Source organism: Harpia harpyja, chromosome 4 (genome assembly GCF_026419915.1).
Source record: "Harpia harpyja isolate bHarHar1 chromosome 4, bHarHar1 primary haplotype, whole genome shotgun sequence".
Taxonomy (NCBI): Eukaryota; Metazoa; Chordata; class Aves; order Accipitriformes; family Accipitridae; genus Harpia; species Harpia harpyja.
Window position 1 is genome coordinate 72,086,726 of NC_068943.1, and position 27,300 is coordinate 72,114,025.

The 27,300-nt window shown below is 40.6% G+C and overlaps 1 protein-coding gene across 3 annotated transcripts in view; it reads right to left on the reverse strand.

The window, feature by feature from the left end:
* The window catches only part of PLEKHG1 (pleckstrin homology and RhoGEF domain containing G1), a 143,616-nt gene that overhangs the window by 106,886 nt on the left and 9,430 nt on the right, over nt 1-27,300 (reverse strand). The window contains exon 2 of one of the 3 annotated variants that reach the window (XM_052784733.1): nt 19,050-19,135. The exons of 1 other annotated variant lie outside the window; for it this stretch is intronic. The gene's annotated coding sequence lies outside the window, so the exon portion shown is untranslated. Of the gene's footprint in view, nt 1-10,668; nt 10,752-19,049; nt 19,136-27,300 lie in introns of those variants that run through there. One more of the 3 variants, XM_052784735.1, reaches the window with a different exon arrangement.

A 27,300-nucleotide genomic window follows, 5' to 3' on the forward strand; every position in this document is an offset into this window, starting at 1 on the left:
TTCGCTCATGCCTTTGTACAGTGCAGTTAATCTCAGCAGCCCTGCCAGGTCTTCACAAAAGTTAAAAAAAACCAAACACATAAACAACCAAAAAAATCCATCAAAAGATCGGTTTTCACTTACACACAGTAGATCTGTCACTTTGGATGCTTGCTTTTGAATCTAAACTTGAGAAAATAGACAGACGTGGGTAAGGTGGCTCAGCACAGGACATGCCTGACATACACTGATGAAAAACAAGGAAGAGCAGGATAAGTAGGTCAGTCGCAAGATACTTAGAGACTTCCAGGCAAGTCCCAGCACAGACCGTATGAGTACAGCAGTAGCAAGTCATAGCCACCAAGTACAGCTATCGTATCACAAAATACTGCTGTCACCTACTCGAAGATATCTGCTACTCAACAAGTAAGCAATGTATTCTATGCAAACCATTTTCTGAGCGATTTAAGCAATAACACCGTGTAATGCATTATGCCTAGTTAGTCCGCAAAAAACAACCAACAGCATAGTTTTCATTATTGAAATTCACAAACATGGAGATAAAATATTTTAATTGAGCTACCATTGCATAGTTTTCTGATTTCATTTTTTAGATAATACTAGTTCTACTGTTAAGTGCTAATCAGGGCCAAAGAAAACTGAATTTGAAACAAACCCATTTTAAAAGAAAACCCAATGCCTCAGCACAGACAAGAGCACACAGTTCAACATTTTCTTTACTACAAGAGTTTATTTCCAGTACCATTAAATTGTGACTCTTCAGTAATGCATATACCAAATGCTGAAAAAGCACAAAAAGGCATTATGCACATACACCAGCTACAGCACTAAAGAGACTAAAGGATTTTAGGGTACAAGTCTTCACATTGCAAGAACAGTCAAACCCATAGCCAGAACCATGACAGTTGCCAGAATAGACTACATGACTTTTCCTCAACAAATTCTCCAATACTGTAAGAATTTGCAGTGTCATTTTATGTCACCTGAGGGAGTTACAGCCAAATACAGTCTCTAGCCATTAGCTCTACAGCTGCACTTCTGCCTTGCCCACCATGCACCCCTCCAACATACACACTCCAGGTAGGTGTCTTGACTTGGTTAAAAAAAAACCAAAAAAACAAACAAACAAAAAAAAACAAAAAAAAACCACAATAAAACACCAAAACCAAAAAAAACCACTAATACTTTTTTTTTTCTTTCCCAAATCTACATTTGGTACTTTCACTGGTCACTAGCATCCCCTCTTCTTACAAGATATTTTTCTTGAAGCTTTTCTCATGAGAAAATATAACTAGAGATGCATTAGGTCTTGGTTTCCAATAGATTTCATTCTAGTGAGGTGCACAGCATAAACCTCACTACTGGGCTAAAAATTCTGGTTTAATAAATTAAAAAACCATTCCACAGCTGGATATGAACCTGTCAAACTACAGCAATAACAAAGGTTGCTTTATAGTGCACATGGTTAAGGAAAGGAAACCAAAGAGGAAAAAATTTCAGCAGTGTTGATCTCAGAATTACTCAAATTCTTTTTCAAAGCTCTGAACTTTGCTACAATTAGGAGATGCTGATTTGGCTAATAAACAATGACGCAGATGCACACACACAAAGTTTCCCTCTTTAGTCTTTTCCACATTCAAGCCTCTGGTGCTCAGCAGCTGCAGCTTTAGATTCCTGATTAAGGACAAGGGCAGCTGCTGCTCCCTGCCCCTCTTAAACATTAAAAAAACCCCCAAAACCAACAACAAAAAAACAAACAAAGGCAATAACCCAGCTAGCATCCTAATAGTCATTTTGTAATCCCATTTCTCTCTTAGACAGGAAAGAACAAACACAACCAAAAAAACTCCAGACTTGTGTCTAGCATACATAGTAAAGAACCCTTGATAACTGCTTTCACAGGCTTTTAGTCTCCTCCAAATTGCTTTTCTATTACAGATGTTGTGTGGTAGCACTTAAAGAGATTCGATGCCTGTGCTTAGGATATCACTACAGGCTGTCTTGGAAAAGACCGCTGTTGTGCAAATTCATCATTTCACAACAGGCTCAAGTAGTGAAGGAAATAAAATCGAAACAAGGAAGCTGCAAGGAAGCAAAGCTGTTGCTGGAGCACAAAGAATCCAATCACAGCAAACAAGTCAAATAAAAGTAAATTATAATACACAAAGGCTTAAATTAATTTGAATCCAGTCCTATGTGCTGAATAAATATTACAGTGATGGATAACATACCAATGGATTCCAACATATCTGAAGAGTTTTGTTACTATGGGAGAAACATACTTACCACGTCTGCATGCATTTCACCTTCTGACACTTCTTTTCGCATTTCCATTTTTGTTACGGGAAATTTCTTGACACCCAGCTAAAGTTCACTAACACCATCACGCTTACTTTATAGAAGAAGGGAAACAACCTTGCCATTTGCTTAGTAAGGACATCAGGCTGCATATATTACACAGGGTAGTCTCTCCTGAAATCACAGGGCTATGATAATAATGACGGTTTTTCTGGGGTTTGTTTTGTTTTAAATGAAAACTTTACAGCCCTCTTACAGAGAAACACTTGATATTTTAAGGTCAGTAGAAAAGCTAATATCTATGGGACGAACAAAATCCGTATGTATTTTAACTTTGTGTAGGGTCAGAGTCAAGGCACTGAGATAGGGAATGACGTCTTCCTAAACTCACAGAACCAGTATATAAAGCAAACCTTGAAACCGCATTCACGGACAACTTGACAAAGAGATAAGGTGCATCCAAAAGCAAATACTCAAAGACTACAGAACGCCCCAATGCTTTTTAAGAGTATAAATATAGACAAGTCCATTTCAAAGTCAGCTGTTTTAGGGGTATTTCTTCTTTCCACTTAAATACATGTTTCTAAAAGCTCCCTAAAAACAAAAGAATAAAGAAAAGAAAAACACAAAATTATGTTCTGCACCAAATCAAAATCACAAGTATATTGTCTTATGCACACATTCTTCAAATCACTGCTATTTTTCTTTCAATTTTGCTAACAACAGAGCAATTAGTATGCATCAACTCCAATTAGGCTGTTTTACCTCTTCTATAAAATGCTTATAATGTTTGGCTTCACTATATATTTTCAAAGAAATAACTTCAGACCTCATTATAGAAAAACCCACAGAACTTCCAAAAGAAGATCATACTGATGAAAGACAAAAATGTCAGCGCTGTCCAGAAGGTCTATTTACTTTGTTAAAAATTTTCCTAAACAACATTAATTCCAAGTAAACAAGGGAGAAAGATGTTTTTCCCCTTAACTGTAAACTCTTTTGGAGAGCTAGAGAGAGGGGAGGAAAAAAAAAAAAAAAAGATACAAAGGGTTGGTATTGCAGATGCTTGTTCACGAAGGGGAAGGCCTTTTAAAACCAGGATAATGGATAACTATCACTTTACATGTGGATCCTTCACCACTTTTCTCTCCGTAACACACAGTGACTCTGTTATGTTTTGCAAGGAAAGGAATGGCCACAGATTCACCATCAGGAGAAGGGCTCCTATGAAGCCCATTTGTGTGTTTCCTTCAACTGCAATTGCCTGAGCACGATATTACTGCTGAAATGAGAGGTTTAGACATGGGCTTTATAATTATTAGACAAGTAATACTCAGTTGGCTTTTCCAGAAACTGTCATTTGAAAGGCTAGCCAAACTACAGCCATGCATAACAAAGTTACTTACATATACCCTGTGAAACACATTTTCTCCCCACAGCCATCAGAAAAAGCCCATGTAACTTCTTGACTACTGTAAACTGTGATTAATGAAAATTTCTGGGGTTTTGTTTTCATCACAGAGTATATAACATTAGGCAACCAACACAGCAAATAGCATAAAAGAGTCAACGGCTAAAGCTTTCTGAGCCCTGACATGCTCCAATTGCCCGACCACTGAGCCTGGCTGCCCCCCACGCAGCTGACTGCCAGACCGCTTCACACTCCTCCAGCTTTTCCTTCTCCCTGCTTTGAGGATATGTACATCTGTGTGTACATATATATATTTATATACACACTGCACACACATGGAAAAAAAGGGGAAAATAGTAACAAACTAACAGTGCTGTGCACATTCACTTGCAGTGTGTCCAAATGAACCGCCTCATAACTCAGATTAGGACATTTCCTGCAAAAACACTCCATTATTTATTAGGCCACTCCAGAGTGCAACTGTTGAAGCGTGGCTTGCAAACAACGTATTTTCTAGAGCCAAAGTTTGCAGTTATCTACAGAACACTCTGACTGGCTGTGATAGAGAAGCCAGGGCCCTCTCGCTGTATATTAGCTTTGAATAACGTGTCCCCAGTTCAGCAGAGTTCAATAACTGCAATCTTAGTCCTATTCACTTTTGTGGCACCGAAACGCATGTGCCTACTGCAGAGCATAGAGAAACTATATAGTTTCAAGTAACCTTCATGCTTAATCTCTGGCAAACCACCGTTTTTGTATATACATACATAACTACATGCATATATATACATTCACTCTAAAGAATATGGAATATTAAATTAAATATGACTGGAAACAGAAAGGAAATTATTTCACCCACCTATGATCAACACAAGTAGAGAGCCTAGGAGACTAAAACTGGTAAAAGGGAAACCACACACAGTAACAATCTTTAACCTGCCACAATTTCCAAAGGAATTTGAACAACCATTTTGACAGAAGCAGCTGACAAACTGCTGAATAAACATTTCTTTTGGGTTAAAATGCAGTATTCTCTAGACAGGGAAACTCCCTCTGTAATGCCATAAATGTAAAAAGCTTCTTATCTCCAACATGCTTTCTTAGAAAAGCTGGATTTATTACTAAACATTGCATCGCCAAATGCAGACCTTCACTGGCCCCAGATGAGAACACTAGTTCCATTCAGAAAAAACACATGGGGAAAAAATAACATCACTTACAAATGTTATAGTTGGAAAGGTGATTTCCTTCAGCTGAATGTTTTTCTCCTTTCTACATCAGTCTAAGAGACTTGTTTGAATAAATCAGTTGTTTGTAAGTAACTCTCAACAACTGCATGAAGTCTGAGCCATTGTGCACTTTGACAGGACTTCATTCACCTTCTCAGAAAATAAAACAAATAAATAACTTAGACTTAGCTTTCAAACACAGAAACAAAGAAATACCTATTTTGTACTAAAACAATAGTCATCTGACATTACCTCATGGACAGCTTATAAAAGAGTATGCAATTGTTGAGAGTGTTTCAGAGATTTGTAAGATTCTTGAAACAACTCTGGTAATTCACAGCTTGTGCTAAGAGAGATCTTTTTTTGGTGAACTACATGTTGTTTTATAGCTTTCAATAAGATCAGAGAAAAAGCACCCCAAATCCTTTAGTGCTTTACACTGAAAATTATTTCAAAGATAGTGATCATTAGGAAACATCATGTTTGAATATAGGTTATTAAGGGGTAGTCAATAAAGGGTTTCCATTAACTTTACATTATAGTTTTAGAAGGTGTTAAGATTACAAAGCTTTTTAAATTTCTACACTAACAGACGCTTTTCACGTAGAAAAGGAGTCCAAGTTCTCCTCTCTTCGCCTTCTTGCACCAGTGATGAAGGTCACCTTCCTTACCTTTCCATTTTAACAACACTGAACAGTGAAGCTTTTTCTCCTTCTACATAGTTAGTAGAGAATCAGAAACAAATCACGCATTCACCAGCTTTCCCTGCTCTTGCTGGGATGCCAGAATTACTGATAAAGGGATGTCTCTCTTCCTATCTATTCCCACCAAGTAAAATTTTACTAAAGTGAAAGATGGATCACGTGTACTTCAACAACACTAGAAGGCGGCATGAAGGCTAATCAAGTATTTCATTTCTATCCTGAGAAAGAGAAGGTTATGAAAAGCAAACAGCTACATAAAGGAATTCAGTGCTTCTTAATTAAGAAAGTTAAAGCCAATATAGTTCCTCAAATTATGCCAAGAAGTTTCAAAGGACATGTAAATTTTATGCACTGTATTAGAAGTGTGGAGGGATACAAATAAGACAACTTCACAAATCACTGTCCATTAAATCCTACAGCAAAACTGTACATGAAATTTTACAGCCGTAAGAAACCATCAGACACACTTCTTTCATTTTCATAATATGTATATCAACACTGCGGTTCCAAACACAACTAAAAATTCACAAGTTAGTGTCTTCCCACTGGCAATGCAATACATCTCTGTAGTACGATACAGATGGGTATGTCTTTCCAGTTACTTCAGTTTATGTAAACACAGAACACAAAATAAGGCCACAGGAATACAACTGACAACTCCTGAAGAACCTATTTTTAAGAGGCAAAGCTTTGTATTTAATTAGTCATTAGATCTGGTACTGGAAATCAACGCAAATAAGGACAGGGTGGGAGGAGGATCTTTGAATAGGCTTGACTAAAGTAAATATTCAAGGAGATATCACTCAAGTCAGTGCCAAGAGCTTCAGCCAGTTTCCAAAGCCTTTTGAATTCTCAGAGCTAAGCCCGGTGAATTCAGATGGAAGTTCCTTTTCTTCCACTTTTAAGGGAAGAAATAACTTAAGCGAACTTTATGCAAAACAGCCTCCCAAGTTTAGTAATTGGGGAACAAACCCAAAGCACTGCCAAGACACACAACTAAGCATTTATAAACCTTAATGGTTTATTCAAATACTAAGTACTGATTGTACTGAACCAAAAAACACACGGGTATTCCAATAATGCTGTTTCAAGTTATGTAGTTCCATCCTTGGTACATAAAAATCCCAGTTCCTCCATTCTTGCTGCCTAGCCCCCATTTTGTACTCTGAGGAACACTGGCACACGGAGCGCATACTAACGACACCAAGTTTCCACAGAACCCGGCGAGAGGCACAGCTAGGCGAGGAGACCACCTGGCCCTGCCTCGGCTCTGAGATGATGTCAGCCTATTCAGCAGGGCAACAGAATAAAAAAAAAGTCCCTGCTGTATTTCAAACACACACAAAGGGCCATGTATATTACCACAAAAAGCAGGAAACCACTATCTCATCAGCAAATGAGACTCTGCAGCCCTCCAAGCCTTACTGCATTTAGGCAAGAGGAGCAGGTGGAGGAAGAAGCATTTGCTCCCTCTAGATTTGATGACAGTTACTCCATCTTTCTCCCACCCCTGTCACTATCCCCACAGCCTATGCAGTATTCCTGGGGGTATCACCAAGCCACTGTCACTTTTTGCCCAACAGTCGCCACTATGTGCTGACCCAGCAGGGCATGTCAATTCAGCAAGTGCCAAGCCAGTTCCAAATTCTTTTTCTTTATGAAAAAATTTCTTTTCCTCGATTCCTAGCTCCCCCATTTTCCCCTACAAAACAAACAGTCCAGAAATACACTTTAAAATAAATAACAGCAACACTGAAGAGCAACCTTACCCAAGAGATGGACTAAAAAGTCTGCACAGCAGAGAAATGCTGACCAAGGATAAGATGCATTCACACCAAATAGAAAGTGACCCTTGGTTTTCCCCACAGTGAAGACACTCACAGGATCGCTGGACCAACCTGCAGATTCTCTGATGCTGAATAAAGGCTGAGCTCATGTTGCAGAGTTTCATCACTGGAAACATGAAGGCTATTCTTAAATTAATGCACTAGATGCACCCATAAAGCATTCCTGGGTGCGGAAGCAAGCTGGGACAGAATAGCCCACATCTGTGCTAATGAACCACTTCAGCCTCCAAAGCAGGGTGCATAAAAAACATCTCTCTGGAGTGATGCCTGAACTGGACTAGGGACTGAGCCGTGCCTGGAAACTGTCTGGGGAGAAGGCTAGCTGTAATTCCCCAAAATCATACCAGAAACATGACCATCATAGACCACCTTCTTCCAGGCCTGGCAACATTCTTAGGCCCATCTGAATTTAATACAGGTGTAACCTTATAGGACTCCTCTCTCAGGCCGCCTATGCTCACAGACTTCACTGAAATGCAGTTTCGAGCATTTTTCTCTTAATTTAATTTTGTTACAAATACTTAAAGAACTCTGAATGGAGAGCCAGACACACATACACTGGCATAAAAAGCAGAACTGGCCGGGGGGGAGGGGGAAGACAACCATACTCTCTGGAGAGCAGAAAGTATAATTACATTCAACCAAACTACTCTTCCCTTACGCATATGCCACTGGGAGTGGCAGGGTTCACATCTACCTTCCAGTCCTGACCTTTAAAAAGGATCAGATACAAACCTTTTAAAAAGCATCGTTTTCTGTCTCTGTACCTGTGGGCACCTTTCTCTGCAACATCTCAGCTCCTGTATAGCCCAACAACTGGTGGATGCCTCCTTCAGCTGTGTCAGAGCAACAAGTGTCCCACAAGGAGAGTTCAGAGGCAGCTGCCCAGCTCTCCTGTAGCAAGAAAAGTCCTCTCATGGCTGTTCCAGACACAAGTCTGAAGTTTGGGAACCCCCATAAAGCTAGCAGTCTAAGGCCAGCATGAAATGTAAAGCAGATCCTTAATGGAAGGGAGGTTTTTGTGGTTTGGGGGGTTTTCGGGGGGTTGGGGTTTTCTTTTTAAATCCAACTCCAGTACAGTTTAAGCAAAAGCCATTGAAATTTGGGAAGAAGCTGCAATGAATCATAATTATTACAAAACAAAGGCCAAATTTTTCAAAACTGGTTAGTCATTTTAGCATTTACCCTAATTTGCGGAAAATAGGAATGCAGCCTACTTAACAAAAAACTACAGTGTTGGTTGAAGTAATTACCAAACTTCAAAATTATCTATTAAAGTTTTGAGAGTCTTACACCTAAATGTAAGAAAAGTTTGATCTGTTTTAAAACAGGTATCCATGTGGTGCTTCTGTCAAATCATTCTTATTATCTGACTTTATTTGCAAACTAGATATGGGAAAAAAACAACAAACAAAACCAAGGAATGAGGTTTGGATTACATAAACCCCGGATGGTTGAATTAACATAACTTTTATAGTGTGTCTAGAATTATTTTGTCTTTTTCCAAAGTTACCTGTCAGCAAAATTTACACACAAACTCAACTATTTGATTAATCGATTTCTTATAAAAATTACTAGTTAAAAAGATTACCTGTAACTACCAGCTTCAAGTCTCTGAAGCTGAAGATTAAGCATATTTATCTAAGGAAGTAAGTGAACTGCTCCACTTTCCAAAGAAGTAATTACAAAAACGTAACTTTTGTTTTCCAGTTTAAGCACGTATTAAAACTGAAATAAGGTCCATTTCAACCACATCCATGTTTTGTGGGCTTTTATTGCAATTTTGCTCTTTTTTCCACCCTGCAAGGACTCTGTCAAAGATCTACTTGAACTGATGCAGCAGAGTGCATATTTGGCAAGATTATAAGAGGATACCAAGTGAAATAAAGGTTTTCAACCTTTCAGCTGAAATAAATGAAAAAAAAAAATGTATTAGGACAAACAGTAAAACGCCCTACAGATTCAGAACTGGAAGGAGATGGCACATGGGTTCCCCAGTGTCTGATTATCGGGCAGTGTTTTACATCCCATTACTCCTCTGGGCTGCTTGCGCCTGTCCCAGGAGGGCTGCGCTCCACTTATTCCTAAGTGTGAGCCTGCTATTGTAGACGGCAGTGAAAACCCTATATCCAAACAGCATGAATTAAGCACTAACGCTTTTATATAGAGTATGAAATACACTTTGGAAATCTTCCATCCTTTCATTCATCCTAACATATCAAAACACGGTGGACACTGGCATCTTCAAGACATCTACCACAAACAGCATCTTTGGAAGTACAGATTTGCAATCCTAGATTAACATATACGAATCATCAAGGCAAAATGATTTGTTTACTTTTAGTGATAAAGATCAATGGCAGGAAGTACAATACTATAGAGATATTAAAATATTTGTATTATGCCTATTTTTAAATAAGTGTATGTTTATATTGTGCTTTCCACATACACAGAATGAAGTATGCGTTTTTGTATCAGTACTGCCAATTAATTTTAAGGGAAACCCCCAACTACTGATCTCATTTCCAGCAAGCATGCAGCAGGCTTTTGTCACCCACCTTGAGGACCAATATCCAAGCAAGCAAGGAAGGAAATTGCTTATGCAGGGGAATTTCATGCCTCCCTCATTTAAACAGTTATTTACACTACAGGATTTACTCAAGTATCTATATCCTTATGTCTTGTAAGGATACAGATAAGACAAAATATGATTTGACAATATCAAGAAATGTACACTACTTTCAGTGTTAAAAGGCTATAAAAGGGCTTTATGAGAATTACTGTTTCAGGCATTTAAACTACATCTTGGGTTGCAACCTAGGTACGTGGAATAAGTAGCAACAGGGATGAAGAGCTGGGGACTCATCTGATTATCACCCATGCCCTGTTGCACCACAGCAGATGAAGCACAACAGCACTTGTGTGGGGCTCCTCCAGTCCCCAGAGTGAAAAGCATTTGGGTTTTTTGCCTCTCATCTCTCCTGGGGAGTGGGGGAATCAAATCAAGCTGTTCTCAGGAAAAGAACGCTGAATGGTAAATTTGGTTGTTAGGGATTTCCCCCACCACCACCCCGCTGAGCACTCTCACTCCACTGGACGAGCAGCAAGCTTCCACCTCTGGAAGACAGTCCTCCCTCGCACACGCGCGCGCGCACACACACACACACACACACAATTACCTGAATTTTATAGTTTCATCTAGCTTTTATTTCCTTGGTCTATGCATAGTAACAATACAGATATTAAGGTTAGCGCAAACGTGTTACCACCAGCGTCACTGTGTCTCTTGAAGTCTGCTGGACATTAACAACCCAGCAGATGGTCATTACTCCAAACTCCCCACCCTCCATCATCATTAATTCAGGAGCAAACTCATTTCAATGGGCTAGCCCCAATTCATAAAGAACTCATTGTCCTGGCCAAATTAATAGCTTTAGATCTTGCATTAACCAGATGTGCTTCAGAGAGACAATAACATTTTAAATTATAATGTCCTGTTTAAAGTCCACTTCATTATCATTTCTCATAAATATTGGTGTATGAGGCAAGCTTTAAAACTATGAACCTATTCCCAAAATAAACACAGAAAACTCAGTATTTTTGGTTTAGATTTGAGACAGATTTGGCACAAACGTCCTCAATTATCCTGCAACCCACTTGAGCAAAAGCTCTCTACTCTGAGACTAAAAGTGGCACATAGTCTTTTGAAAGGCTTCACTTCACCCTGAAGATTAATAAACCCTCAACATTGGCGCATCCAATAAAGAGACAGGCAGTTATGGTGCCTATTACATAAGCAACATGATTTAGACCAATAATAATAATAAATAGGACAAATCAAATTTGTAAGAATTCTTCTTAGATCTTAACTTCATTGCTAAGTCATCAGTAAGAGTTTTAATATATGTCAAATGGGGAAGAAAAAGGAGCAGAGGGAATCATTTGTCATGACTTGAGTCACGTCGAGTCTGACATTTGTCAAACTGTTCACATTAAAACAACGGAAGAATCTTTTCCATAGGAACAATTTGCAAAAATGAACATCAGTACACTAGAAGCAACTAGCTATCTTTCCAACTTATGGAAAAATAGTAGAATTTTGAAAATATCCATGTTCTTTGTGAGGAAGAGGTAGAGACTGTTGAAGGACTGTAATCCAAATAATAATAAAAAAAAACAGAGACAGAACTTTCCAAAGAGATAGTATTCGCTTCAGTTTTAAATTATATTGTTATTTTTCCATGGAACTGAACCACGTTTTCTTACAACCTGTATCTTAAAAACTTCTCTTGCTGATAGTTTAATTGAAAACTGTTTGTGTGAATGTTCTGTTTTCAACAAATTGCTATTTTCCAACAAAATATTCTAGGCTGAAAAATTCCTAACTGGCTTAACTTTTAAAATCATTTCTCAAGTGTAACATTTCATAAAGTTTAATGCCTTTCCTTACTTAAAAGGCTACATTGTGTATTTTCAAAGATATCCACTCACTCTCATACTGGCACGAAACAGGCAACATTAGTGTTTAAACTTTTATGCATGGAGGGTATTTTTCCTAAGTAATCCATTTTCATGTGGACAAAACAAATATAACAATTGTGATTCTAAGGTCTTTTCTATTCTACCTTGAAAACAGGATTAGAAGCTACCTCTCCAATAATCTCTAACCTCCATTTGATCACAGAAGACTGCAATACCAAACACAAAATATACAACTATCTTTACTAGGTAACTTCACACATCTAAATTATGTAGTAACCAAATATAATCCAGGCTGGATTTACCCTTGAAGTACAGTTTACAGTCATAGCTGAAGGAAAGAAGCTCTGGCTGAAATGTCTGTGGGGGTGACAAACACATTCTTGAGACGTGACAAGGGAGCGAGGGAAAATGAGGACTATTTTCTTTTAAAAAGGAAAACAAAGCAAGCAAGGAAAAACATAGTTATGTCTCCTGTCAAATTCCATACTGGTATAATTTTTAATTACAAAAGAAACTCATGAATCAAGGACAAAACAGCATTTGATGTACTGTATTTATACAACTGAAGCTAAGTATGCAAAGTGGCGGGGGTTATGTATTAAATATTTTTTCAAATTCCTACACAACGTAACTAATAAAAATATTTACTTTTACAAAGGGTCAAGTGGACACAACATAATTCTCCCAGACGGAAACCAGATGTTTAGTATCTTCAAAGCGATGTCCATGCTGATAAAAGCAGTAGCTAATCTTTTTTTTAAAGGTTGAAGTTCTTGCTGAAGTTTCTTTTACTGAACAACTATGTATCATGTTTTAATGAATATCTGCCTCAACAGAACAAGTATTCTTACACCTTTAATAGGATTTGGTTTGTATGTATAGTCATCAATGCATCAATACTCAAAGAACTGCCTTTGAAAATACTGTAAAACAATCCACAGTCCTGCTCTAAGTCACGTATTATATCTTTAGCTCAGGATGAAAGAAGTCACATCTGTTCCCAAAGCCAGGATTCCATAATAAAAACATTTTAGCAAACTTCTGTATAGCAATTTGAATACGTTAAGTCACACAAATATTCAAGTGTTTCTCATGAGTCATGCAAGAAGTACAGAACAATACATCAACGTAGTGCTTAGAATTACAAAAATCTCAAACAAACAATTTACTATCTTTATTAAAACTTACCATAATGCATTAAGAGATCCCTACAATGGAATTTACAAAGACTTGAGCAAACATTTCAACTGATTCTGTGGGGTTTTCCTGCATTACTTGGCTGGTGCCATGACTAATATTTAGCTACAACATAATGCTTGCCAACAGATGCAAGATAAATCTGAAATCCTATGGGGATAGGCTAAATGTTTAAAAGGCTTTCGAGGCATAAACAGGGTCTCCATGCATCTCGCTCAGAAAGCAAAAATATTATTTAGTTGCTTAAATTACCTTTAGACAAGCCTACCAAAAGAAACCCACCAAAAACAAACAAAAAAACCACAAAAAAATCCCCCAACCAGCTTTACCTCTGGAAAGAAGGAAAAAACCCCCACGCCATTTAAAATTGGGTTTATGGCACCTGTTTTTCCATTTTCTGAAGTTTGATCTGACCAGGGAAAAGCAGCAATGACAGAAGTTTAACCTTATCTATGCTGGATAATTATGCAGTTGATTACTCCATGCTGTCTGCAAATTTAGAGTGCGGGTGGAAATCAGTTTTGACGCCCATTTTGCCAACACCATAAGGGCATATGTATCACTGGGGCATTAATTGCAGCATGATTCATTTATGCTATCATGAATGTTGTATTCAGCTGTGTTGCTGTTCACCTACAACACAGTATATTCTTGCTTACTTTTCCCATCTCTAGTGGCCCTGTGCATCTGTTCTTTGAAAATCCTGTCTAGCTTAAGGAAGGCTGTAAGCTTCCAGCTAAACAGCATCTTACGGATACAAGTTGTACATCTCAACACCTCCTTTGGTAAGTGCTGGGGATCCTCGCTTAAGAGGGCAGCGACAGAGCAGCTCTTGGGATAGCAAGTGACAAGTAAGGGCTGCAAAAAACCCCAATTTTATCCTACACACATCAGAAACACCCAAGAAAGAGGGCAGCACTACCCAGTGTGCTAACTTTAGTTAACCAGCTTCAACCAAGCTCAACATAAGCGCTATCAGTAAGCACTATAAGTACCAAAATATTTAGTCTGTGCAAAAGCAGAGTACTGGCACCTTGCTTACAAGAAACACTGCAATTAAATATGATAAAAGCAAAAGGAAGGAACAAAGGGCAACAAAGTAATTGGTAAGGATTCAGATTTACAGAGCTGTTTCGATTAACGGGTTTTCAAGCACTTTGCGTGGCAAGAGAGAACAAAAAGGTTCCCCGTAGGCACGCTCCAGGTTTGCACAGAGTGCAGCCCACTTTCACTGGCTTTTTGTAATACAGGAGTCAGAAAGCAAAAGAAAATTGTGGAAAAATTGTGGCTGGTACGACGCAGAGGACAAGCTGTAATACAATCCACTACCAGCCCATACCTACTTCACCCAGCTGCTTTACTGAACAGCCTCAATCATTTCCCCAGACATCTGTCTTCCCCACCTTCAAGTCCCCTTCTTCTCTCAGGCCAGACCCTTTCCTATACTTCATCATCCATCTGTCCGCAAAATTTCTCTCTCTGAAACCTGTAAAGCCAGGTAAGGAGCTTCTCCTGGCTCCGTCCCCAGCCCCTCTCCAGGAGGGCAAGAGCACACCACAGAGCTCCCCAAAGTTAGGCTGCAACACATCAAGCAAAAGATGCTCAAGCAGGAGATGGACAACGGTATCACAGACTTAGAAACTGCATCCTAGAAATTGTAGTAAAAGCTGCGTGACGGTTTCAGCTTTTGGGTCCTTGATATGAGTGCTATTTTTTTCCCCGCCTTCCCCAGAGGAAGCCGTTTTCAGTGTGATTTTGGAGTCTTACACCTACAATGCAGTGACTATAATATGAAGACAGGACTCATTTCCTACATGGTGCAGTCGAAACACAGTACCTCCCTGAAGTCTTTGCAAGATTTCTTTTTTTTTGTAAAATACACTTATTTGGAAAATATAAACAAGCCATTCTGTTCGAGCGTGCAATTTGTTTTTCTGCTCTGGTTACACCTGTGACAAAGGAACAATACAGTCACTCGTCACCCATAGCCCCTCTATTTAACTAGTCTTGAACAGGGGCAAGGGGGAGGAGGGAACGTAGTCTTCAAGACAGTTTCACTGCTGTACAGGATGCTCACCAGAAAACAACAGATGTGCTATAATCACTACTGCCCATTCATTTCCTTTCTGTCAGAAAGAAAGCAGCAGTCATCAATTAAGAACCCCTATCTACTGGACACAAAAGGAAGTATACACTTTTCCTTGGTCATTTGACCGTAACAATAGGATATGGCAGTGGGAAAGGACCGACCACTCTGAGCAAGCATGGGGGGGGAAGATGGGAGTGAGTGAGCTTGTCTTTGGGGATTTTTTTTTTTTTAAATAAAGATAAGAATTTTTATTCTACACCTTAATACAGAAATGTTTAAAAAATAAATCACTTTGTCTATAGATTATACAAAATCCTCATTATATTATTCCTGAATTTGTCCAGACAATTCATTTTATCTTTTTCACAGCAGAAAATCCCAAACATGTGAACTGACAAGAGAATTAAGTAACATTTGGAAAAGCTGTTTTATCAATTAACAAAGCCTTTTTTTAAACAGTTATCACGATTTGTATAAAACTGTTAGTCTAAACGTACCAAGTGTTTAGACTTTCAATATGTCACTGGCATAAGTTATTTGGATTAATATTTTTAAGAAGTCTAGTCAGATCTGTGGATCCTTCTCTTAAAGATTACATTCACTGGTCAGCTTCATCACTCTGAAGTAGAACAACAGCTTTCATAAAATTGCCAACCACAGAAAACCCTAGACATGCACTTTATATTATGTCTGTTTCAGTCTGACTACAATCAGCCACAAAGGGTTTGGGGGAAACTCATTAAAAATTGCTAGCCTTAATTAAGGTATTAGGCCCTAATCTAGCATGTTAAATTAAACCCCAAATATTCCCATGGATACTAATGCAACCGCTCTAAGAACCTGGCAGGCAATTCCCACAATAGGAAAGCTTTTACTGGCCTTCACATTGCAACTGAACCCCTATTTTTGCCCCATACCTCTGCTCCATTGCATACCAAAAATAGAACCGACTTACAGAAAAGCTCACACGTGGGCATGCATCATTCCTCTCCACCCCCACACAGATTTGCAAGCCCTCATACCATTAAAGACATGGCCTAAACAAAGCATCCAGTGATGCAGATGCTCGAGGAATTTTTTTGTGTAGTGATTTTTAGCATAAACACACTGCGTAATAAAACTCATGCTGAATTGTTAGAACAAAGTATACTGATCTGATGTTTCCTTCTCTGCTACAACAGATGTCAGGATTTTAAGAGCTGCTGAAGCCCATTTTCATTCTTTCCAAGGATCAGCGTATTCTGAACACCAACTTCTTAAAACAATTAAAAACACACAATATTGTTAGATAAGTCAAATTGATAATAGCAAAATATAAACAAATTTCATAAAATATCTCCCCCACCACCCCCAAAAGTTTTTCAGAATGAAAATATTCTTAAAACCTCCAGATTTAAGTCTGGCACATGAAGCAAATTTAGCAAATTTAGCAAATTTACTGATGGTTATTTGATACAGATTTAACATCCATCCCACAAAGCTGTATCTGCCCAAACCATTAACCTATTCTTTTTACAGGACACCACTCCTCATATTTTAGGTTTATTCTTCTTTCCCATGAAATTAATTCCTTACTAAATGCACTTCATCTAGTCCTCGAATGCCTTATCCCATTAGTTGATACATTCCCACACACTCCGGCTTTGTTGATACAACAATTTTCTGAAGTACTTCACAGTGAATGCCTGTCTGCCATGGATCCCAGAAAATCTTAGGAAATCCTCTGCTTCTTAGGACACATGCACAAACCATGTTATCTCAGCTTTCAGAAAGAGGTCATTTGAGTCTGACAGTCTGTTTTAGCTTTTCTGTTCATCATGAAAACACATTAAAATCAATGCAACTCAAAACCAAGGCCAAGCAGCACATTTGAAATTAAATGGAAATCGGGGAGCAGGGAGGGCAGAATTTGTGCAAGTAATTCACTTTCTAAGGTCACTAGGCAAATACTTCACATGCATTTGGATATGCACAAATTTCAGGCTAAATAAATAAAATTATTTGCTGTATGGAACCTGGGAATGTACAGCCTCTCCACATTTGTGGACAAAAAAATATGCTAGTAATTAACTTTCAGCAAATAACACAGATAACTAGTGTATTGAATTTAGGTCACGCCAATTATTTTTCTCTAAAGTATGTTAAAACATGCAACCATATTCAAATCTTGTTATTTTTAGAAAATACTGAAGAGGAATTTCTGGTCTTTCCCCTCTCAGCCTCTGCAAAATGTTTTCCTACTTACAGAAACTGTTCTCCTTTGGATCCAAAGGAAAGTAAGATCTCGCTAATGTTTGTCAGATGTAAGCTTCAACTGAATGCTATGCAAGCCTGCTAGTGTCTATCTATGAAAGCTATGCAATCTCAAAGCATTGGGTCCAACACGAAGTTGCCATTCTCCCAAAATTTTAAATACATTTGAACACAATTGGACCATCAATACATACAACAAAATTATATTACAAGCCCCACTATCAGTAGGGTAAAATAATAAATATTATTAATTAGTGGTCTAACATAGCATATTAGTATTCCCTCCCAGGTCACAGAAGCCAGAGTGGCAATTAACATAATGTACTGTTTTTTTTTTTTTAATTTTAAAATAATGCATGCTACACTGGTTCCAGCATTAGCACTGGAAGGAGTGAAGTAGGTTATTTATAAGTCACCGAGTTTTTCCAAATAGCAGCATCCCTGCTGTTAACCACAAAGCCCATCACTGAATGCCTGCTTTCTTCAGAGAGAGAAAAGAGTCCTTTGGGTTGGCACCAGCACTGAGGAGGAAAGGAGGGAGAAAGGGACCTTGCCTAAAGCCCTCTTCTTATTTAATATTGTCTGTGGAGTCTCCTGCCAGCCCTATTGTGAAGATTTCTGGAATGTCATAGAATCATAGAATCATTTTGGTTGGAAAAGACCTTCAAGATCATTAAGTCCAACCATTAACCATGCCCCCTAAACCATGCCCTGGAGTACCCTGTCCACTCGCTTTTTGAATACCTCCAGGGATGGTGACTCAACCACTTCCCTGGGCAGCCCATTCCAATGTTTGACAACCCTCTCAGTAAAAAAATTTTTCCTAATATCTAACCTAAATCTCCCTTGCCTCAACCGGAGGCCATTTCCTCTTGTCAGTTTGTTTCAGATAATCAAATGAGTGAAATCAGTTATTACAATCAAGTTACATTTCCATGGCATCTAAATCTGCTTTTCCTATGCTCTCAAGTTCCCCAGGTCCCCCAAGACTTTCAGACAGTAAGAGTACATAAAGAAAATTAAACCCCCTAAAAAAAAAAAAAAACAACAAACTATGAAAGATCAATTTCTTCTCAGAATGACATATAGTAACATAAGAAGTCTCAGGAGAACACCAAAGTCCCAGATCTCCCCAGCCCCATGGAGAGACCATTGTTTCTCCACGAAGGTAGCACTTCTACCTCCAAAAGGACAGAATCAAGCAGCCAAACACCACTTCACCTACAGAACTTTAGCAAAACTTCAGTTACAGAAAAAGACTTAGCCTCCCCTAACCGCTTAGGTGCCCCAAAATCTTAATTTAATTTGCATAAAACCCTACTAACATCCACACTGAGAAAACCCGCCATCTTGGCTAAACAACATTTCAGGCCGATACAGTACAGCAACCTATTGTGAATCCGCATACTAAGCGTTCTCATGGTTAACTTGAGGTATGTTCACTGAACACCAACACTAATCACCTCAGCCAGAGGCACAAACATGATCTCTTATTTTTTTAAAAAAATTAAAAGTTAAAATAATAATAAAAAAATTTACCTGGTAGAGGACTCGTCAAATGAATCACTGTTAAGATAAGACAAAGTGGAGTCGCTTTTTCTCTCCTCTGTTGAATCTCTGGCCTTCTGCAGAAAGGATGGTAGAAATTACGGAATTAGAGGAATGATAAAAGGGAGCACAACTGCGCAGCTCAGCAGGAGGCCGCGCTCACCCCGGTTTAGACCCTCTAAGCCACACTTGCTGTACTGCCTGCCCATTCTGCCTTAAAGAGTAGCTGAATAAAACATAGCGCGGGCTGAATCCAGTTCAGACAGGCTAAAGGGTCAGATTTTGAATAGGAATTAGACGCTAATGTGATTCCCAAAATCCCATTAAGAGTCTTACCACCTCTGCGAGTGCCTACCTACATATATCTTTAAAAATCTAGACCAGACACTTTGTCTATGGTTGCGTTCTAAGTCTGTGGCAGAGCAGGAAAGTGCTGCTGGGCTCCCAAGCGCTAAACCCTGAAAGCTCCTTCTGGAAATTGTTAGCGCTGATTTTAAACTTAATTATGTTTAATGCCTGGAAACTTCTGTCCAAATGAACCCTCACTTTCCTAGTGAGCAACAGAAGGACACGGCTCTAGCTGTTAAAGCAAATCAGAGCCATGGGTCGCTTTCCGAGATCTGTCTGGTACCTGCATCTGACCTAGATATTTTCAAAAGGTCAAAGAATGATAAATAATCCAAATTAAAATATTGTTTCTTCTACCACTTCACAAAAAACAGCTATTGTAATTGTGGTGCAGCTTTTTCTAGCAAAATTTATTAACCTACCTTGAAGCCTAAAAAACGCAGGATTCTTGATTTAACGAGGGAAAGAACTCATTTCCTTTGCTAAATTTGTAACCCTTCCCAGCTTCAGAACATCAACTGGAACATCAACCAGGAATTGAACAAAGATACCTTTTTTATTATTTTCATTTCTCTAAGCCATTGCTTTACATTTGCCTGTTCTAGAAGACCCCAAGATTAATTTGCCTCTCCTTCTTAGCTATTTCTGTGCTACAGACTCAGCCAAAGGTGACAGTAAAGAATCCACAGAAACCGAACATCAAATGTTCTTGCTCTAAACTTTCAAGAACCTATTGAATGTAAGGCCGGATTTTTTTTTTTTTTTTTTTTTTTAATATCACTATAAGGCCTGTTTATATACTTGGAGTGGAAACAGTGCACATTCAGCTGCAATTGATTTCCTGTATGGCAAAATACCTCAGGCATTTAGCTGGCTGGGAACACTGCAGAGGCCTCTTACCATCACCAGTTTTTTGAGACCAGGAAGCTCTGCCCCATGCTTGTTCTTATGCCAGAATAAACAGAGTCCCTACTGAGTGTCCAAGTTAATTTGGTCTAGTGGAACCAAATCATAAACAGGCAAGATTTTATATTTCAAAAATCCATTTAAAAAACATTGGTCTACTTTAAACTTCAACCGTAATACAATCAATTCAATCTTACTAATGTGGCATAATGTTCATCTACAGATGTTTTTTAAATACAAAAACTACTCCACCCGAGAGAAGTTTGGGGTTTTTTTAATTAAATATCAATACATTTTCCCTCTTCCAGTTGCTATATTTACAGCAATAAATCAACACTACAAGGCAATTTCACAGATTAAGAGAGTGTATTTTTTCTCTTTTGGTATCACTGAGTGACAATTATAACAACAACTTTATTTATTGCATTTAGGTTTTTTCTGTTCATAACTGAATACATAGAATAGCCTCCACTAACATTTCTATGAATCTGAAGAAGGAGTAGTCTTACCAGGTTCCTGTGATTAGACTGTAACTGTTGTAACATTCAAATGCCCAACCACCTGACTGTACCTCAGATGGTAAATTAAGTGAAATGAAAATACAAAGTGAGCTGTAATTACCATCCTACTTTCCATTTACTGCATGCAAGTTTCCTTAGTCTCAAATCCTCCAGAGGCAAAGGACTCAATTTCAACTGCTAGAGAAAATCATTTCTTTAAAAACTCTAGAAAGAGACAGACTGGCAACACAACCACAACCATTTAAATATACACACATACATGTGTATATATTTGTGTGTGTGTATATGTATATATAGAATCATAGAATCATTTTGGTTGGAAAAGACCTTCAAGATCATTAAGTCCAACCATTAACCATGCCCCCTAAACCATGCCCTGGAGTACCCTGTCCACTCGCTTTTTGAATACCTCCAGGGATGGTGACTCAACCACTTCCCTGGGCAGCCCATTCCAATGTTTGACAACCCTCTCAGTAAAAAAATTTTTCCTAATATCTAACCTAAATCTCCCTTGCCTCAACCGGAGGCCATTTCCTCTTGTCCTATTCTCCAGCCACCTGACAGAAGAGACCAGCACCCACCTCACTACAACCCCCCTCACTACAACCCTAGTTGTAGAGAGCGATAAGGTCTCCCCTCAGCCTCCTCTTTTCTAGACTGAACAACCCCAGATCCCTCAGCTGCTCCTCATAAGACTTGTGCTCCAGGCCCCTCACCAACTTGGTTGCCCTTCTCTGGACACACTCCAGCACCTCAATGTCTTTCCTGTAGTGAGGGGCCCAAAACGGAACACAGTACTCGAGGTGTGGCCTCACCAGCGCCGAGTACAGGGGAACAACCACCTCCCTGCTCCTGCTGGCCACACTATTTCTGATGCAGACCAGGATGCTGTTGGCCTTCTTGGCCACCTGGGCACACTGCTGGCTCATATTCAGCTGGCTGTCAACCAGCACCCCCAGGTCTTTCTCTGCCGGGCAGCTTTCCAGCCACTCTTCCCCAAGCCTGTAGCTCTGCATGGGGTTGCCATGACCGAAGTGCAGGACCCGGCACTTGGCCTTGTTGAACTTCATGCGATTGGCCTCAGCCCATCGATCCAGCCTGTCCAGATCTCTCTGTAGAGCCTCCCTACCCTCAAGCAGATCAACACTCCCGCCCAACTTGGTGTCGTCTGCAAACTTGCTGAGGGTGCACTCAATCCCCTCATCCAAATCATCAATAAAGATATTAAACAGAACGGGGCCCAACACCGAGCCCTGGGGAACACCACTTGTGACCCGCCGCCAACGGGATTTCACCCCATTCACCACAACCCTCTGGGCTCGGCCATCCAGCCAGTTTTTCACCCAGTGAATAGTGCACTTATCCAAGCCATGAGACACCAGTTTCTCAAGGAGTATGCCATGAGAGACAGTGTCAAAGGCCTTGCTGAAGCCAAGGAAAATAACATCCACAGCCTTTCCCTCATCCACTAGGCGGGTCACCTGGTCATAGAAGGAGATCAGGTTGGTCAAGCAGGACCTGCCTTTCGTAAACCCATGCTGACTGGGCCTGATCACCTGCTTGTCCTGGAGTTGCCATGTGAGTGCACTCAAGACAAACCATTCCATAATCTTCCCCGGTACTGAGGTCAGGCTGACAGGCCTGTAGTTCCCCGGATCCTCCCTCCGACCCTTCTTATAAATGGGAGTCACATTGGCAAGCCTCCAGTCCTCCGGGACCTTCCCTGTTGACCAGGATTGCTGACAGATGATAGAGAGTGGCTTGGCAAGGACCTCTGCCAGTTCCCTCAGTACTCTTGGATGGATCCCATCAGGTCCCATAGATTTGTGAGTGTCCAGATGGCATAGTAGGTCCCTAACTAATTCCTCCTGGATTAAGGGGGGTATGTTATGCTCTTCATCCTTACCTTCCAGCTCATGGGGTGGAGTACCCTGAGGATGACTGGACTCACTATTAAAGACTGAGGCAAAGAAGGCATTAAGTACCTCGGCCTCTTCCTCATCTCTGGTTGCTACATTCCCTTCTGTATCCATTAAAGGAAAGATATTCTCCTTGGGATTCTTTTTACTGTTAACATATTTGTAAAAACATTTTTTGTTGTCCCTTACGATAGTGGCCAGATTTAGTTCTAGCTGAGCTTTCGCCTTTCTAATTTTCTCTCTGTATGATCTAACAAGATCCCTGTACTCCTCCCAAGTTGCCCGCCCTTTCCTCCAGAGATGATAAACTCTCCTTTTTTTCTTAAGTCCTAGCAAAAGCTCCCCATTCAGCCAGGCCAGTCATTTTCCTCGGCGGTGCGACTTGCGGCACATGGGAATAGCCTGGTCCTGAGCCATTAAGATTTCCTTTTTAAAGAATGTCCATCCCTCCTGGACCCCTTTGCCCTTCAGGACCGTCTCCCAAGGGACTCTCTCAACCAGTGCCTTGAGGAGGCCAAAGTTAGCCCTCCGGAAGTCCATAGTGGTGGTTTTGCTGACCACCTTCTTTGCCTCACCAAGAATTGAAAATTCTACCATTTCATGGTCACTAAGCCCAAGACAGCCTCCAACCATCACACCTCCCACCAGTCCTTCCCTGTTCGTAAACAACAGGTCTAGCAAGGCTCCTCCCCTGGTTGGCTCACCCACCAGCTGTGTCAAGAAGTTATCTTCCACACACTCCAGGAACCTCCTAGATTGTTTACTCACTGCTGTGTTGTATTTCCAGCAGATGTCTGGAAAGTTAAAGTCCCCCACAAGGACAAGGGCACACGATTCTGAGACTACTACCAGCCACTTGTAGAATGATTCATCTGTCTCTTCAACCTGGTTGGGCGGTCTATAACAGAATCCCAGCACAATATGTGTCTTATTGGCTTTCCCTCTCATCCTCACCCATAAGCCCTCCACCTTGTCATCAGAATCGTGTAGCTCTGTACAGTCAAAACATTCCCTAACATAGAGAGCCACCCCACCACCTCTTCTACTTTGCCTATCCCTTCTGAAGAGCTTGTAGCCATCCATTGCAGCACTCCAGTCATGGGAGTCATCCCACCATGTTTCCGTGATGGCGACTAAGTCATATCTATCCTGCTGCACAATGGCTTCCAGCTCCTCCTGTTTATTGCCCATGCTGCGTGCGTTGGCATAGATGCATTTGAGCCGGGTTATCGAATCCACCCCTAACATCGGCACGCTGCCCCCAGGCTCATCTCTGGTGCACCTAGTTTTATCCCTTACCCCCTTCGAACCTAGTTTAAAGCCCTTTCTATGAGCCCCGCCATCTCATGAGCAAGGATTCTCTTACCCCTTTGAGAAAGCTGGACACCATCTGTCGCTAGCAAGCCCGGTGCTGTGTAAGCCTCCCCATGATCAAAAAACCCAAAATTCCACCTATGGCACCAGCCTCTGAGCCGCGTATTAACCAGGTGTGTTTTCCTGTTCCTTTCAGTGTATTTCCCTGCCACTGAAGGGATTGAGGAAAACACTACCTGTGCTCCCAATCTTTCTACTAATCATCCCAGTGCCCTGAAATCCCTTTTGATTGCCTTTGGATTCGTCGCTGCAATCTCGTCACTGCCAACCTGCACAACCAGCAATGGGTAATAATCAGAGGTCCGAACCAGACCAGGGAGTTTCCTGGTAATGTCTTTTACCTGGGCCCCAGGGAGGCAGCAGACTTCCCGGTGGGATGGGTCAGGTCTGCATATTGGGCCCTCTGTCCCCCTTAAGAGGGAGTCACTTACGACAATTACCCTCCTTTTTCTTTTTTCAGAGTATGTGAGAATGCGTGGGGCTGCCTGACTGAGCCTAGGCACGCCCCTAGATAGGACTTCATCTACATCCTGATCTTCACTGACCTGGTCCTCAAGTCCCAGAGCCCCATACCTGTTGAGTAGGGGCAACTGGGAAGGTGAGGGAGACCGGGAGCGGATTCACCTGCCTCCCCGAGCAGGGACCTGTATCCATTCCTCTCCATCTCTTAGGTCCCCTCCTGCCTGGTGGCAGGAGGGCAGGGGAACCTCCGCTTCTTGCGGAGCCTCCATCTGCTGCCCCTGCCTCAGGGATGGTAAGGGTGTGGGCCCACCAATCTATCTCCCTCTCACACTCCCTGATACTCCTCAACCTTTCCACTTCCTCCTTCAGCTCTGCCACCAGGCTGAGCAGATCACTCACCTGGTCACACCTCACACAAGAGGTGTCCCCGCTGACCTCCATCATTTCTGATAGACTCAGGCACTCCCTGCAGCCAGAGACCTGGACAGCTGCATGTTTACATGGGACCTCTGTCTGCATTGCCATATTTTTCCTAGCAATGGCTTTCACCCGAGTGGCAACCATACCTGGGTCTCCCTCTGAGCCGACACCCACCACTTGAGTAGCCTTCTCGAGCTGGGAAGAGGGGGGGCTGCGCCCTGCCTGCGCAAACTGCCGCGCCACGCCCTTTCTGACGCGCCACGCCCCTGGTCGCTGGCGCTCCTCGGGGCCGTTCAAATCTCCCGCGGTTGCCCCTGGCAACGCCCACGCCGCGTCAGCCTCTCCCGCGAGAGCCGCCGGCTCCGGCCGGGTCCCTCCGCTCTTCCCCGGCGCTCCCGGGCCTCGGGAACCTCCCTGTCCGCCTCAGTCTAGCGCTTAGCCGCCGACTTACCGTTGCCTCTGCTGGCCTCGCCGCTGACTGATATTCACATATATACATATGTGTGTATACATATACATAAATATAATGTGTGTACGTATATACATAAAAATAAATTAAAATCAGGAAACCAGACAATCCTGAAGAAGCCTAAACTTTTTATATGGGTGCTCTCGTTTAATAGAAGTTTCATCAATAACAGCTGCTTAGTTCCAGAGTAAAATTATTGGCCTAAAGCTGAGCAATATTCTCTAACTCCCAGAGCACCCAACAGCCTTTCAAAGCCTTTGGATCGATGACTTCAGACAGGGTCCTACAGTCACATCCAAATCAACTAAAGCATAAGCTATTGGATGCTACAGAGCATTCTTCTATCAACCCTTAACTTTTTCGAGAAAGTTTTCTACAGATCTTGGTATTATCATATTATATAAACAGAACAATCTGTAAGGAAAATGAATTTTTCATCCTGTGAATTTTTTGACCAATTTGGCTGAATAGACAGTTTATTTCTCAAACATCAATGTAAGAATATTGCACACTTTTGCGCTAGAAACACTACCACAAAGAAAACACGTGCATGCCCACTTAAAGAAATTGATTAACCAATATACTGTCATTTGTCCTACAATTTCTATTTCATCTTTTAAAAGTTTGTATGTTTTAAAATAGCCTTAGTTATTCTAGAAATACAATTATTAATAAAAAAGCTTTGCATTCTTCATCACTTTTAGAAAACAGATAGGATTAAAGCATCAAGCAAGTAGCAGTTTAAGAAGCAAAAACCCCGAAGAAACCTACATTCAGATATTTAAGTTGACTTGAATCATAATGACTGGCTGTCCTATGAAAAACATTCTGGCATCTGGAGATTTCACTGTAATGTTAAATGAAAAGCCCAGAAACTTGAAAACTATCTTTCAAAACTCAGTAAAATCAAGGTTGTCTTTCTGGGTATGCTCTGCATGGGAGGCAACCAAAATAATTTGCAGCAAGAGGATGGGTGCTTTATGTTGTTCTCTTAGGAGTCTTTGAGATCATCTTCACCTCAGTTTTCCTAAGAAGTGTAAGTGACACACAACCCTTCTGTGCTACACACTAACGGTCCCGGACTGAGATGCTCAGTGAAAGGCTAACATTATCACATTACTCCAATAAACTGGTCCCCTCAAACCATGGGTTTGAGTTTTGAAATCTTAATCCTTAAGAATTTCCCTACCCTGTTTCTGCTAGGGGAAAAGACCAAAATAAGCCAAAGCCACCCAGCTATGGGTAATTGTGTTCCACAAACTTACAAGTGGAAATCTGCTTAAATTACAAGTAGGCTATCAAGACATACATTCCATTCATTGTCAACCCTGCTCTTATCTGGTCCCCAACCATACTAAATCACATCTCACATCCAGACAACTTCATCCTTACAACTTGGATCATATTGTGTATTCAACATAATAAAATGGTGTCAACATACTGTGGTATTTTAAAACAAACACTCTTGCCAAACAATTCCATATACTGGTCGTCTAAGAAAAGCTGAGAATTAAATTCTTAGTAGAAGTTCACATGTGTTAGATGGCAAACCACTGTGCAGGTTTCATCCAGTGATGAAGACTAAAGAAAGAATTTTTTTGACATGATTTCTACCGAGTTATGTGCCAGTACTTAAAGCCCAACTTTTCTGTCCAAGGAAAGCAGCTTGCCTATTACAGCATCAAGGGAAGGCCACATACTGTAGCATCTACTCATTGCATGACATAATTGTGATGAATGGACACAATATGTGCTGCATCCCAAGGAAATGGAATTATTCCACATGAAATCAGCTGTGCGCTTTCCCAGATGTATTAAGCTCA